The 16,007-nt window shown below is 45.1% G+C and overlaps 1 protein-coding gene across 5 annotated transcripts in view; it reads right to left on the bottom strand.

The window, feature by feature from the left end:
• Positions 1-16,007, bottom strand: part of LOC121280139 (transcription initiation factor TFIID subunit 4-like) — a 333,722-nt gene that overhangs the window by 222,969 nt on the left and 94,746 nt on the right. The gene's annotated exons all lie outside the window — the stretch shown is intronic.

The following is a 16,007-nucleotide window of genomic DNA, read 5'->3' as shown; positions in this document are numbered from 1 at the left end:
AATTGCCCCTGCTCAGAGGGCATTTAAGAGTCAACCACATGGCTTTGGGTCTGGAGTCCCATGTAGGCCAGAACAGGTAAGGGCAGATTTCCTTCCCTAAAGGACATATGTGAACCAGGTGGGTTTTTATGTCAATCGACAATGGTTTCATGGTCATCATCAGACTTTTAATTCCATATATTTATTGAATTCAAATTCCACAACGTTATTTCTGTTGAATATCCCTAAGACTGCCATATGAAGGGCCTTTTTGGTGCATTGGATTTGCATGAAGATTATTCCAAATCCTACTCACCCAGCAGTCATACAGCCAAGAGAAAGGCAACATATCCACCCTATCAGTCCAAGTTGGGTTCGAACCCCAGTGCCAGTGGAGACCCAGCCAGCCTCTGCACAAAGCCAACTTGATACACAGAGCCTACTGTTCACATAGGAAAGCTTCCAGCAACAGTGCAGCTGCTGGCCTACACCCAGCCTCTTTCATTTCCAGCATAATGAATTAAGGGTTTCATTTCAGAAATCTCACATTCCAAAAGGGGGGCCATGTCATGTACTAAAAGTACAGTTCCCATAGTATTGATTCCAACAAGAAAGGTTTGTGTGAAGATGGAGTCTATTAAATCTCTCAGAAATGTCTGAAAAATCTTCATATATAATGTATTTTTTTTCTGAACAACCATTTTGTTCAAAGCTGGGACAGGAGTGAAAGGATAAGACGTTAGTTCATTACCAATAGCTCTTTATTTTTAGCATCTGCTGCACTTCTCTTGGAGGTTACCAAGGGTTAACAACACTGATTTGAAAGGCTCTACCTCCCATGAATCCCAGTGCCTTTACAACTGTTCGCTTGAACCACAGCACAGGGAATTGTCTGAGGTTAACCCAAATCAGACTTTGATATTTATCTGACACTAAGTGGACTGGAAGGTGCCAGAAAGACGGCAGATGAAAAGCATGCAAATCACAAGACTTTATTTCCGGTATGTTTTACACAAATACTCTGATTCTTCCATTCATGCACTCCTGCCTCCACAGTCTCAGCCCATTCACCTCGGTATTCAAGAGATTTTCAAGCTGGGTGCAATTCTCGTTTTTATGAGTCAGAATGTTGACAGTTCAAGCACCACTGTAGGATTTGAGCACATAATCTAAGCTGACACTGTGGTAGACTCGACAAAGTGCTGCAGTATCAGAGGTGCCATCTTTAGGATAAAAGTTAAAGCAAAGTCCCCTCTACATGCTCCAAGAGGTTCATGCAGTCGTTAGGGATCCCTGTCAAGACAAAAAAATGCACTTACAGGGAACCTTTAACATAGTAAAAGATCCCAAGGCACTTCACAGTGGAGGCCCAAAAAGATTTAGGGGTCCATGTACTCAGAAGACTAAAACGTAGTAGTGGGGTGAAAGGACTGTCATCTCCACCACCTGGGCTGCAGAGGTCAGCTGCAACCATTTGTCCATCTTCCAGGACCAGAAATTTGTCACAGGTCATATACTTCTTCTGTCTAATTAATTGATGTATCAAAGCTAACCAGTTGCTTCATAATCAACTTATTAAATCATCTAATAATTACTTATAACTAGTCTTATGCCTACTTAGGCATCTGTGGCCCCCGAAGTCTTACAATTGGTGTCAGAAGTGGGATCCACAGTAGTCGAGTGTGGCTTGGAATTTAAGCAGCAGCAGCCTGAGTTTGTAGGTAAACAAGTGGGTAGTTAAGTGAAACCAAATATTACAATGGCAATAGCATATGCTAAAGAGCAACTGATAGAGAGTCTGACTGCAAAAACGGGGACATCAGGAACAAGAGAAACACAAGGGCTGCTAGAGGAATGTGACGGAGATTACGAGTCTGTTTCTGATAAGCTTTCTAAACAAGTTCAGAAGGGTAAGGTTAGGTTAAAAACAGCCCAAAATAGGCTGGCTTAGGTGTCCATGTGTGTGCATTACGGCTGAATACCAAGTATAAGGAGTCAAGGGAACAGGCTAACAAACTGCAGGAGGAAACTGACAGCTTACACACTCAGTTATGGAGAGAATAGGAGGCAAGTGATGAAGCACGTTACAAAAAGCAGACAGAGCAAATACTGGAACAAACCACTGAGTTATGAGCAGAGAATGCCCAGTTGAAGGGAGAGCTAGAGGAAGCAGGGGGTGCTCTGAAAGAACTTGATAAGGGGAGGACCTTCACATCCCCTGACGCAGACCATGCCCCTTGTCTAGCTAAAGTCAAACAGCTCCAGACACAGATCAATCAACAAGTTGTGGTTGCTGTCCCTAAGGTGATTCTGGGCTTTGCTGGAATAAGACTGTTGAAAGCAAGCCCTAATCCGCGTTGTCTCCCCGTACAGTGAGACAAAGCCGGTGCGTGTAGTCATCCAGGCCAGGGGAGAGCGAGATAGAGGGAGATGATGAAGGACGCTCTGGCATGTCTAAGGAGGGCATCACAACCATACACTGTCCCCTTGGCCCCGGGGAGGTTCGGGCCCTGAGGGAAGAACTGGGGATTACAATGGATATGAGTTCTGATCTCCTTCTCCTAATGCCAAAGTGGGAAATTTTCAAAGCCTCACATCCAGAGTTAGAGAATCAGGATTTTAAATGGATCCTCCTGGCTGCATGCTCCCTAGATTTAAAAAAGGGAAATGAGCCGGGATATGACAGTAAAGGGTTTGCTCAAGGAGCTAGAGGATGACCGACGAAGGACCAAGGAGAAAACATTGATTTTCATGAGGTCCGAGTCAACATCAAACAGACTGCCACCAAAATACACCGAATGTATTTGCAGAGAGTTCACGACTGTTACCAGAAGAGGGAAGTGATTCGGAGGAGGAGGGAACAAACTGTATTCCCAACCCCCCGGCTCCCACGTTCCAAGAGCCTTTTCTTGAAAGGGCTCCAGCCATTGGTCCGTAGTGCTTTGGGGGTTTATAACAGTAAGATAGTGGGCAGGGATGTGATAATCCTCTATGCTAACACAGTCTGTGGACAAGTCCGTAATAGTATTCCTTGAACACCCGCAAAATTGAAGATAGCAGCTGTCAAGGGCCCCTTGCCCAACCAAAAATCTGGGTCGCCTAAGAACTCCATGCAAAGAAGGGGCATTCAAATTCATTGTTGCCATTCCAATCCCATGGGGCATTACGCCCACACTTTGCCGCAGTAAGCGTTTGTGGGCAGGAGCAGGCAAAAATAAAGAGCTCTGCTTCCCTCTCTTTCCTCCTCCTGTACGGACAATCCTGACCTAGTCGAACAGCATCCAGAGAGAATGGAGTTCGCGTTAGAGGCCATGAGAATTAGAACTGGGTCTCGGTAGGTAGCCGCAACCATGTCTCAGCAGTCATAGCTGCTAGGCTGGGTCTGCAGCAGGCGGTGAGGGAACCAACAAGAGGGAAAATCATACTTGACCTCATCCTCACCAACCTGTCTGCCACAGATGCATCTGTCCATGACAGTATTGGAAGGAGTGATCACCGCACAGTCATTGTGGAGGTGAAGTCCTGTCTTCACATTGAGGGTACCCTTCATTGTGTTGTGTGGCATTACCACTGTGCCAAATGGGATAGATTTTGAACAGATCTAGCAACTCAAGACCGGGCATCCATGAGGTGCTGTGGGCCATTAGCAGAATTGTACTCGAACACAATCTATAACCTCATGGCCTGACATATCCCCGACTCTACCATTACCATCAAGCCAGTGGATCAATCCTGGTTCAATGAAGAGTGCAGGAGGGCATTTCAGGAGCAGCACCAGGCATGCTTAAAAATGAGGTGTCAACCTGGTGAAGCTATAACACAGGACTACTTGTGTGCCAAACAGCATTAGCAGCAAGTGATAGAGAGGGTTAAGCGATCCCACAACCAATGGATCAGATCTAAGCTCTGCAGTCCTGCTACATCTAGTCGTAAATGGTGGTAGAAAATTAAACAACTCACTGGAACAGGAGCTCCACAAATATCCCCATCCTCAATGATGGGGGAGCCCAGCACATCAGTGCAAAAGATAAGGCTGAGGCATTTGCTACAATCTTCAGCCAGAAGTGCCGAGTGCATGATTCATCTCGGCCTCCTCCAGAGGTCCCCAGCATCACAGATGCCGGTCTTTAGTCAATTTGATTCACTCCACTTGATATCAAGAAACAGCTGAGGACACTGGATACTGCAACGGCGATGGGCCCTGACAACATTCCGGCAATAGTACTGAAGACTTGTGCTCCAGAACTTGCCATGCCCCTAGCCAAGCTGTTCCAGTACAGCTACAACACTGGCATCTACCCAGCTATGTGGAAAATTGCCCAGGTGTGTCCTGTACACAAAAAGCAGGACAAATCCAACCCAGCCAATTACCGCCCCATCAGTATACTCTCCATCATCAGTAAAGTAATGGAAGGGGTCATCAACAGTGCTATCAAGCAACACTTGTTTAGCAATAACCTGCTCACTGACGCCCAGTTTGGGTTGCGCCAAGGCTACTCAGCTCCTGATATCATTACAGCCTTGGTTCAAACATGAACAAAAGAGCTGAACTCCCAAGGTGAGGTGAGAGTCACTGCCCTTGACTTCAAGGCCGGATTTGACCGAGTGTGGCATAACAAGTGGCCCTAGGAATCAAAGGGAAAACTCTCCGCTGGTTGGAGTCATGCCTAGCACAAAAGAAGATGGTTGTGGTTGTTGGAGGTCAGTCACCTCAGTTCCAAAACATTACTGCAGGAGTTCCTCATGGTAGTGTCCTTGGCTCAACCATCTTCAGCTGCATCATCAATGACCTTCCTTCCATCATGAGGTCAGAAGAGGGGATGTTCGCTGATGTTTGACAATGTTCAGCAGCATTCGCGACTCCTCAGATACTGAAGCAGTCCATGTCCAAATGCAGCAAGACCTGGACAATATCCAGGCTTGGACTAACAAGTACCAAGTAACATTCGCGCCAAGTGTCAGGCAATGACCATCTCCAACAAGGGAGAATCTATCCATCACCCCTTGATTTTCAACGGCATTACCAACATCCTGGGGTCAACACTGACCAGAAACTGAACTAGCCATATAAATACTGTGGCTACAAGAGCAGGTCAGAGGCCAGGAATCCTGTGATGAGTAACTCACCTCCTGACTCCTCAAAGCCTGTCCACTATCTACAGGACACAAGTCAGGAGTGTGATGGAATACTCCCCATTTGCCTGGATGAGTGCAGCTCCCACAACATTGAAGAAGCTTGACACTGTCCAGGGCAAAGCAGCCCACTTTATTGGCACCTCATCCACAAACATTCGCTCCCTCCACCACAGATGCACAGTAGCAGCAGTGTGTACTATCTACAAAATGCACTGCAGGAATTCACCAAGGATCCTTATCAGCACCTTCCAAACCCATGACCACTACCATCTAGAAGGACAAGGGCAGCAGACACATGGGAACACCACCACCTGGAAGTTTCCCTCCAAGTCACTCACCATCCTGACTGGAAATTTATCGCAGTTCCTTCACTGTCACTGGGTCAAAATCCTGGAACACCCTCCCTAACAGCACTGTGGGTGTACCTACACCACATGGACTGCAGCGGTTCCAGAAGGCAGCTCACCACCACCTTCTCAAGGGGAACTAGGGATGGGCAATAAATGCTGGCCCAGCCAGTGACACCCACATCCCTTGAATGAATTTTTAAAAAGGGCCCAGCACAAACTTTAACCAGGTTCGCCAATTCGGTTCAAACGTCAGGATAGGGTTCCCTCCCCACAAAACTAAACATAGACAGGATCCAAGTGACAGTTTTATCCCTGATTTCCATGGCCATGCATAAAGGCCAGGGCCTATTGGTTAGCAATGTGCTCAAGAATTACAGAGCGGAATTGATTACGCCAATAACTGTATCTGCTGAAACTTTAAGAACGGGCCCACCAACTTCAGCGGCTAGTGTGCATTCGGTATTCGCAATTAAGAAAGCTGAGGAGTATAAGCCAGTCGCTTCAGTGGATCCTGAGGTTCAGGCAATTCTCAAATCGATACCAGGTGTGTTCGCAACTAGCTTGTGGAAGCATGACCAGACCCAAGGAAATTAATGGGCCAGTACACGATCCGGTGAAATAGTACTCCTACCCAGCCGACGGTGTACCACAGATCCAGGCTACCACTGAGTCGTTATTAAAGTAGGGTGATGCCCACAAGGGCACATTCACCACAATCTCCCCATTTTTGAGGATTAAAAAAACCGGATGGCAGTTGGCGTCTGACAATCGATTATTGGAAACTGAACTCAGTCACCCCAGTTTGCGCTCTGGTTGTACGGAAAACCCCCTCCTACGCTCCAAGATTCCCAGTGGTAGCAGTTTTTGCTACTCTGAACTTCTCAAATGGTTTTTGGAGTGTCCCAGGAAAACAAATGAACCAGTTGAAGTTTGCCTTTACCTTCGAAGACCAGGGCTGTACCTGGACATTCACGCCACAAAGGTTTCACAATGCCCCTACCATCTTCATTAAGCATATGGCTGGAGCATAGGAATGCTTCTCACAACCCTCCTGCCTACTCCAGTACATTGATGACCTCTTCCTCGCCACTAATTAATTATATGCATCACATCTGAACTGCTGCTTCTTAATCAACTTGATAAACCTTCTTGAAATTACTTATGACCAGTCGACTGCCCATTTAGTTATCTGTGGTCCCCGGACCCCGAAATCTTATAGGGTGCGGCAATTAGGCCAAAAGGGTGTTGGGGGTGGGGAAGAGGTATGCTTTTATTCTTTCACTGGATGTGGGCATTGCTGGCTAGATCAGCAGTTATTGCCCATCCCTATTTGCCCTCAATAAGGTGGTGATGAGCCGACTTCTTCAACTGCTGCAGTTCATGGTACGCCAGTAGTGACAGTAGGAAGGGAGTTCCAGGACTTTGGCCCAGCGACAGTGAAGGAACGGTGACCATCCAAATCAGGATGGTGTGTGGCTTGGAGAACTTGCAGGATGTCGTGTTCCCATGCAGCTGCTGCCCTTGTTCCTTCTAGGTGGTAGCGGCCATCGGTTTGGAAGGTGTTGTTGAAGGACTCTTGGTGTATTGCTGCAGTGTATCCTTAGATGGCACACACTGCTACCACTGTGCTTCAGTGGTGGAGTGAGTGAATGTTTAAGGTGGTGAATGGGGTGCCAATCAAGTGGGCTGGATGGTATCAAGCTTGAGTATTGTTGGAGCTGCACTCATCCAGGCAAGTGGAGATTATTCCATCACACTCCTGACTTGTGCCTTGTATACGGTGGACAGGCTTTGGGGAGCCAGGAGTTGGGCTACTCAGCGCAAGGTTCCTAGCCTCTGAGATAAAAACAAAAAACTGCGGATGCTGGAAATCCAAAACAAAAACAAAATTACCTGGAAAAACTCAGCAGGTCTGGCAGCATCGGCGGACAAGAAAAGAGTTGATGTTTCGAGTCCTCATGACCCTTCAACAGAACTCAATTCTGAGTTGTGAGGGGTGAAGGAGAAGCCAAATGCAGTTGTAAACAATTTAGTAATTAGGGAAACAGAGAGCATTCTGTCCCTGCAGGATTCAGATGGCTTGTTGCCTCCTGGGTGCCTGGGTGAGGGACATCCCAAACAGGCATGAAAGAATATTTGAGAATGATGTAGATATTCTGGTCATTGTGGTCCATGTTGGGGGCAGCAACCAAGGAAAAAGTAGGCAAGAGATGGAGGCTCTGGTTAGCTCAGCTGGTTAGATGGCTAGCATGGTCTTCAGAATTACACCAATAGCATGGGTTTGATTCCTGTTCCAACTGAGATAGACTTGGTACCTGCCTCTTCCCCCTGCCCCTCAGAGTGGAAGATAATGGCAAACCACACCGACAAAAACTGCCAAGACAACAGCTAGGGATGAAGTACCAGCAGACAATGAGCCAAGGATCTGCCTTCAGGCAGAACACATATGGCATGTCAGGCAAGAGGTCCTGTTAGCAGTGTACCAGGAACGGGGAGCTAAATAAAGGAATCGGACCTCATGAGTTACAATCTCTGGAATGTTATCCGAGACATGTGCAAATTGGCGAAGGGGTAAGGTTAGGGATCTGAACACATTGCTGAAGGTATGCTGTGGGAAAGAGAGGTTCCATTTCATAGGACACTGGGCAGGAATTAACTATACCATCAGTACAGGTTCCAGCTGAACTGGGCTAAGATCGTACTGTGAGTGGAAAGGATAAATAGGGCGATCACAAGAGCTTTAAACTACTAAGTGGAGGGGGGCCTAGGAGGAAAGGATAATATAAATAGTCATCTGAAAACAAAAGAAATTGTGCTTTAGGCAATACAAGCAAAGGGAAAACTAAAATACATAATTAAACTAGGAGAGAGAAAGAAGTGTGAGCAAAACATTAGAGCAGAAGCACAAGTTAAAGTGTGTGACCCAAATAAATGATCTTTGAACAAACACGGGGGAACAAATTGAATAAATTCCATCTGCAAACGCAGCTTGGAGGATATGACATGATAGTTATAATAGCAGCAAGTCAGCAACGTGGTCAGGACTGGGAACTAAATGTACCAGGTTATAATATCTACAACAAAGATGAGAAAAATGGTAGATGGGGAGGAGTAGCCTTAGTGATTAAAGATGAAATCACCTCAATTGTAAGAGAGGATATAACAAGAAGTGAGCAAGCAATGGAAGCTTCATGGGTAGAATTAAGAAAAAGAAAAGGATCAAGGCGCAGTGGGAGTTGTGTATAGACCCCTGGCTGTGGCTGTAAACTGGTAGATTGCACAAATGTAGAAATTAGATAAACAAGTGGCAAAAGCAGTTATTTTGGGTTGTCACTTCCAACTAGCACCGGGGGAATTAGAAGAAATAATGCACACTTAACGGTTTTGAAAATTATGCTGACCAGGGTGGGGGGCTCGTGGGGAGGTTCAAGGTCCGGATGTGGGGGTGAAGGGGGTCCAAGGTCCGGGGATGGAGGAGGGGTTCAAGGTCCGGGGTGTCAGAAGTCAGGGGGTGGAGGGGAAATCAGAGGTCGGGGGGGTGGGGAGGGGGTTTGGAAATTAGTGGGGTGTGGAGGTCCAAGTCCGGGGTGGTGGGGGAGGGGAGAAACGGGTGGTCAGCTGCCTGTGGGGGACCAAGGCCGGGAGCAGAGGACAGTCAGAGGTGGAGACTGAGGCTGTCCACAGTAACTGGGAAAATCTGCTCACGGATAAAATGTCAGAGATCAGTGGGCAGTGTTCAAATAATAATTTGTGACAGAGAACCAGTTTATACTCCTAAAAGGCAAGGTTCTACTTGCCTAAAAAAGACAACTGCATAAAAAAGGCATAGACAACTATACAGATAAGAAACAACATAAAACTAAAAGAAAAAGCGTACAAATGCAAAAAAATACACAGATCGAGGCAAACGGGAGAAATACAAAGGGTGGCAAAGCAGATAGTAAAAGCTACATAAAAGGGGGTATGAAGAGAGATTTGGAAGGAATATCAAAATCAACAAAAAACTTTTACAATTACATTAGGAAAAGAAAGTGATCAGGATCAATCTGGGCTCCGTGAAAACTGATAACTCTAATGTCATTGAAAATAAGGTAAGCATGCTGAATAATGACTTCGCATCGGTATTTAGAGTACACGGAGAAGTCAGAATGCCAGAAATCACAAGGAAACTATTACTGATTCGGGGCTAAGACGCGACAAAATTAATAAAAGCAAGCTCATAGCAATGGAGAAAGTCATGGCACTTTTTTGTTTATTTGTTCATGGGATGAGGGCTTCATTGGCTGGGCCAGCATTTATGCCCATCCTTAATTGCCCTTGAGAAGGTGGTGGTGAGCTGCCTTCTTGAACCGCTGCAGTCCATGTGGTGTAGATACACCCACAGTGCTGTTAGGGAGGGAGTTCCAGGATTTTGACCCAGCGACAGTGAAGGAACAGCGATATATTTCCAGGATGGTGTGTGAGGTTTGGAGGGGAATTTGCAGGGCGGTGGTGTTCCCATGCATCTCTGCCCTCATCCCTCTAGGTGGTAGAGGTCACAGGATTGGAAGGTGCTGTTGAAGGAACTGAAGAACAACAAATTTCTAGGATCATAATAAAAGCAAAATACTGCAGATGCTGGAGATCCGAAATAGAAACAGGATCTGCTGGAAAAACTCAGTAGGGCTGGCAGCATCTGTGGAGAGAGAAACAGAATGAATATTTTTTGGAGTTCTTCAGAGCTGAAGAATCATATTGGATTTGAAACGTTAACTCTGTTTCTCTCTTTGCAGATGCTGCCAGACCAGCTGGGTTTTTCCAGCAATTTCTGTTTTTATTTCAATTTCTCAAGACCAGATGGCTTCCATCCCAGAGTTTTAAAGGAAGGGTAGTGCACATACCCTGACTATAACATTCCAAAGTTCTCATGATGTGGGAACCATTCCTTTAGATTGGAAAATTGCACGTCACTCCACTATTTTAAAAAAGTGATAAAGGAAAACCAAGGACTTACAGACAAGTGAATGTAGCATCTGTGGCCGCCAATTTTTTCCGCACCTTCTTTTGTAAAGGATAGGTCATGCCTGATAAATCAGATTAAATATTTTGAGGAGGTGTCAAAGCAATGGATGGGGCAACATCTATGGATGTTATTATATGAATTCTCAGACAGCATTTGATAAAGTCTCTCATGAAAGACTGAGAGCTCAAGTTGAAGGTCGTGGAATTAAAAGCAAATTATTTACTTGGTTAGGTAACTGGCTGAGAGACAGAAGACAGAGTAGGGATAACAGGAAAAAACTCTAATTGGCAGTATGTGACTAGTGGTATCCTGCAAGGATCTGTTCCCCAGACTCCGCAGATACTGAAACAGTCCATGTCCAAATGCGGCAAGACCTGGACAATATTCAGAGTTTAGCTGATAAGTGGCAAGTAACATTCTCACCACACAAGTGCCAGGCATTGATCATCTTCAACAAGAGAGAATCTAACCATCTTCCTCTTGACATTCAAAAGCATTACCATCATTGCATCTCCCACTGGGGGTTACCATTGACCAGAAGCTAAACTGGACTAGCCATATAAATTCTGTGGCTACAAGAGGAGGTCAGGGGCTGAGAATGCTGTGGTAATTCACCTCCTGACTCCCCAAGTCTGTCTGCCATCTTCAAGACACAAGTCCAGGAGCGGGCTACGCATGCGCAATTCAGCATTTTAAGTTCTTCAGGCAAAGACGGGCCCAGCCTGTCTGCGCAAAAAAGAAACGGCGTGAAAAAAATGGGTCATGTTACCCAGGAGCAGGGCACCATATTTAGAAGAGTCCCTGGCAGGGACAGGGAGAGGTCCCAAAGGGAGAGGGAGCAGTCTGAGTTAAAAGAACGGAGCAGAGAAAGATACGCTATATTCGGGAAGGTATAATTAGATTGGAAAATATCTAATGTAACTCCTTTATTCAAAAAGGGAGAGAGACAGAAAGCAGCAAACTACAGGCCAGTTAACTGATCATCTGTCATAGGGAAAATGTTCGAAGCTATTATTAGTTATAACAGGGCACTTAGAAAAATTGAAGGTAATCAGGCAAAGTCAACATGGTTTTGTGACAGAGAAATCACATTTAAACAACTTATCTGAATTTGTCTACTCTGAACAAAATGTTATTGGTCCCTAACCAGATCTGACCAAAACCTTGGGGGTTGGGTCCAGGATCACAACAGAAGGGCATATTGGCCTTGGAGAGAGTGCATCGCAGGTTTACCAGAATGATACTTGGACTCTTCGGTTTAAAGTACAAGGGAAAATTAGAATAATGAGGATTGCATTCCCTGGAATTTAGAAGTTCAAGAGGTGAATTGATCAAAGTTTACAAGAATATGAGGGGAACAGATAGGGTAAAGAGAGAGAAACTATTTCTGCTGGTTGGGGAGTGGAAGCATTGTTTAAAAATTAGAACAAGACTTTCCAGGCATGGTAGTCGGAAACACTTTTACACACAAAAATGGTAGAAGTTTGGAATTCTCCTCCGCAAGCAGCAACTGGTGCCAGAGCAGTTATTAATTTTAAATCTGAGATCAACAATTTTTTGTTATCTGAAGGCATTGAGGAAAATGGGCCAAAATATTTGGAGTAAATCACAGATTGGCCACAGTCTCATTGAATGCAGGAAGAGGCTCGAATGGCTCAATAGCTTATCCATGTTCCTGTTCCCTTACATGATCTACATTAAAATTCATCGATCAAACCTCACCTCTTCACTTGAAGTAGGTCAGGTCAACCTATGTCCACTTGGACTGCGAACATACCCAGCAGTAACAAACTTTATCCTCGGGACATATCTACAGAGTATTTTCAGCCACATATCACTACTCTGAAGGGAATGAAAGAAATACTTTTATCGCACCCTATTTTATCCTCAAGATGTCCCAAAGCGTGATATATTATATGAAGTACTTACTACACTGACAGGAGTATTGGATGAGTCGAAACAATGAGTTATTACGTAATGACATCAAGAACTGGCATTTATATAGCACCTTTAAAAATATAAAACATCCCAATCCACTTCAAAGGAATGTTATCTTACCAAAATTGATAAATTGATAAATTCACAAAACTTTGGCATATACTGAGAATGTTTTTCATGATGTATATTAATGTCTTAGATGTGCTCAGGATAAAGGGCACAATTTCTAAACTTGTAAGTGGAGCCAACGGTGAGGCCAGAGGCAGGCTGGTGCAATGGGTGGACATGTGGCAGGTGAAATTTAATGCTGACAAGTGGGAAGTGATACATTTTTGATCAGAGAAAGAGGGAAAGTAAAATAAAAGGTACAATTCTAAAAGGAGTGCAAGAACAGAGACTTGGGGGTATATGTGCACAAATCATTGAGGGTGTCAAGGGAGGGTGAGAAAGTGGTTCAATAACAAGCGCACGCAATCATGGCTTTATATATAGAGTAGAGCACAAAAGCAAGGAAGTTAAGATGAACTTCATAAATCACTGGTGTGGTCTTCGATGATGTAGCATCGGTGTGGGTAGAGTTGAGGAAGCGTAAAGGTAAAAAAACCATAATGGGAGTTATGTACAGGCCTCTGAACAGTAGTCAGGATGTGAGGCACAAGATACACCAGGAGATAGAAAAGGCGTGTAAGAAAGGCAAGGTTACTGTGATCATGGGGGATTTCAATATGCAGGTAGACTGGGAAAATCAGGTTCGTAGTGGATCCCAAGCAAAGGAATTTGTGGAATGTCTACGAGATGGCTTTTTGGAGCAGCTTGTGATGGAGCCCACTAGGGAACAGGCAATTCTAGATTTAGTGATGTGTAATGAGGCAGATTTGATAAGGTAGCTTAAGGTGAAGGAACCCTTAGGAAGAAGTGACCATAATATGATAGAATTTACTCTGCAATTTGAGAGGAAAAAGCTGGAATCAGATGTAATGGTATTACAGTTGAATAAAGGCAACTACAGAGGCATGAAGGAGGAGCTGGCCAGAATTTACTGGGAGATGAGCCTAGCAGGAAAGACAGTGGAACAGCAATGGAAGGAGTTTCTGGGAGTAATTTGGGAGACACAGCAAAAATTCATCCCTAGGAAGAAGCAGCATACTAAAGGGAGGACGAGGCAACCATGGCTGACAAGGGAAGTCAGGGAGCACATAAAAGCTAAAGAGAAAGCATACAATGCAGCGAAGAGGGGGATTGGGAAGCCTACAAAGACCAACAGAGGACAACTAAAAAAGAAATAAGGAGGGCGAAGATTAAACATGAGGGTAAACTAGCCAGGAATATAAAATAAGATTGCAAGAGGTTTTTTTGATATATAAAGGCTAAGAGAGAGGCAAAAGTGGACATTGGGCCGTTGGCAAATGACACTGGAGAAGTAGCAGTGAGGAACAAAGAAATGGCGGAGGAACTGACTACGTTCTTTGCGTCAGTCTTCACGGTGGAAGAAACGAGTAGCATCCCTAAAGTTCAAGAGAGTCGGGGGGCAGAGGTGAGTATGGTGGCCATTACCAAGGAGAAGGTGCTAGGAAAACTGAAAGGTCTGAAGGTGGATAAATCACCTGGACCAGATGGATTACACCCCAGAGTTCTGAAGGAGATAGCTGAAAAGATAGTGGAGGCGTTAGTGGTGATCTTTCAGGAATCACTGGAGTCAGGGAGGGTCCCAGAGGACTGGAAAATCACTAATGTAACCCCCCTGTTTAAGAAGGGAGTGAGGCAAAAGACGGGAAATTACAGGCCGACTAGCCTGACCTCAGTCGTTGATAAGATTTTAGAGTCCATTATTAAGGATGAGATTTCAGAATACTTGGAAGTGCATGGTAAAATAGGGCAAAGTCAGCATGGTTTCATCAAGGTGAGGTCATGCCTGACAAATCTGTTAGAATTCTTTGAGGAGGTAACGAGTAGGTTAGACAAAGGAGAGCCAATGGATATTATCTATTTGGACTTCCAGAAGGCCTTTGACAAGGTGCCGCACAGGAGGCTGCTCAATAAGATAAGAGCCCATGGTGTTAGAGGCAAGGTACTAGCATGAATAGAAGATTGGCTGTCTGGCAGGAGGATGAGAATGGGGATAAGGGGGTCCTTCTCAGGATGGCGGCCGGTTCCGCAGGGGTCAGTGTTGGGACCACAGCTTATCACTTTATACATTAATGATCTAAATGAAGGAACTGAGGGCATTCTGGCTAAGTTTGCCGATGATACAAAGATAGGTTGAGGGACAGGTAGTATTGAGGAGGTGGGGAGGCTGCAGAAGGATTTAGACAGGTTAGGACAAAGGGCAAAGAAGTGGCAGATGGAATACAACATGGGCAAGTGTGAGGTCATGCACTTTGGTAGGAAGAATAGAGGCATAGACTATTTTCTAAATGGGGAGAGAATTCAGAAATTTGGAGTGCAAAGGGACTTGGGAGTCCTAGTCCAGGATTCTCTTAAGATGAACTTGAAGGTTGAGTCGGTAGTTAGGAAGGCAAATGCAATGTCGGCATTTATTTCGAGAGGACTAGAATATAAAAGCAGGGATGTGCTGCTGAGCCTTTATAAGGCTCTGGTCAGACCACATTTAGAATATTGTGAGTAACTTTGGGCCCCGTATCTCAGGAAGGATGTTCTGGCCCTGGAGGGAGTCCAGAGGAGATTCACGAGAATGATCCCAGGAATGAAAGGCTTGAGATATGAGGAATGTTTGAGGACTCTGGGTCTATACTTGATGGAGTTTAAAAGGATGAGGGGGGATCAGATTGAAACTTACAGAATACTGAAAGGCCTGGATAGAGTGGACATGGGGAAGATGTTTCCATTATTAGGAGAGACTAGGACCCTGGGGCACAGCCTCAGAGTAAAAGGAAGACCTTTTAGAACAGAGATGAGGAGAAACTTCTTTAGCCAGAGAGTGGTGAATCTATGGAATTCTTGCCACAGAAGGCTGTGGAGGCCAGGTCATTGAGGGTATTTAAGACCGAGATAGATAGATAGATAGATTCTTGATTGGTATGGGGATCAAAGGTTACGGGGAGAAGGTGGGAGAATGGGGTTGAGAAACTTATCAGCCATGATTGAATGGCGGAGCAGACTCGATGGACCGAATGACCTAACTTATGGTCTTATGAGTATTGCTCCAAATTCTGGGCACCGCACTTTAGGAAGGGTGTGAAAGATTTAGAGAAGGTACAGAAAAGATTTAAGTGAATGGTTCCAGAGGTGACTAACTTCAGTTATGTGGACAAGCTGAAGCAGCTGGTGTTGTTCTCCTTTAAGAGAAGGTTGAGAGGTTTGGTCGAGGTAATCAAAACCATGAGAGCCTAGACAGAGTAGGTAGGGAGAAACTGTGCCAATTGGCAGAAGGATCTAGAAGCAGAGTACACAGGTTTACGGTGATTGGCAAAGGAACCTATGACATACATGAGGAAAATCCTTAAATTGAGAGAGGTTAGGATCTGGAATGAGCTGCCTGAAAGAGTGGGTGAGACAAATACAATCGGAGCTTTCAAAAGTAATTAGACAAGTACTTGAAGGGAAAAAAATTGTAGGGCTAAGGGGATAGGAGGGCGAAGTGG

The sequence above is a fragment of the Carcharodon carcharias genome, chromosome 7 (assembly GCF_017639515.1).
Source record: "Carcharodon carcharias isolate sCarCar2 chromosome 7, sCarCar2.pri, whole genome shotgun sequence".
Classification (NCBI taxonomy): domain Eukaryota; kingdom Metazoa; phylum Chordata; class Chondrichthyes; order Lamniformes; family Lamnidae; genus Carcharodon; species Carcharodon carcharias.
The sequence above is the reverse complement of the archived record's forward strand: the minus strand, read 5'-3'. Positions and strand labels throughout refer to the sequence as shown.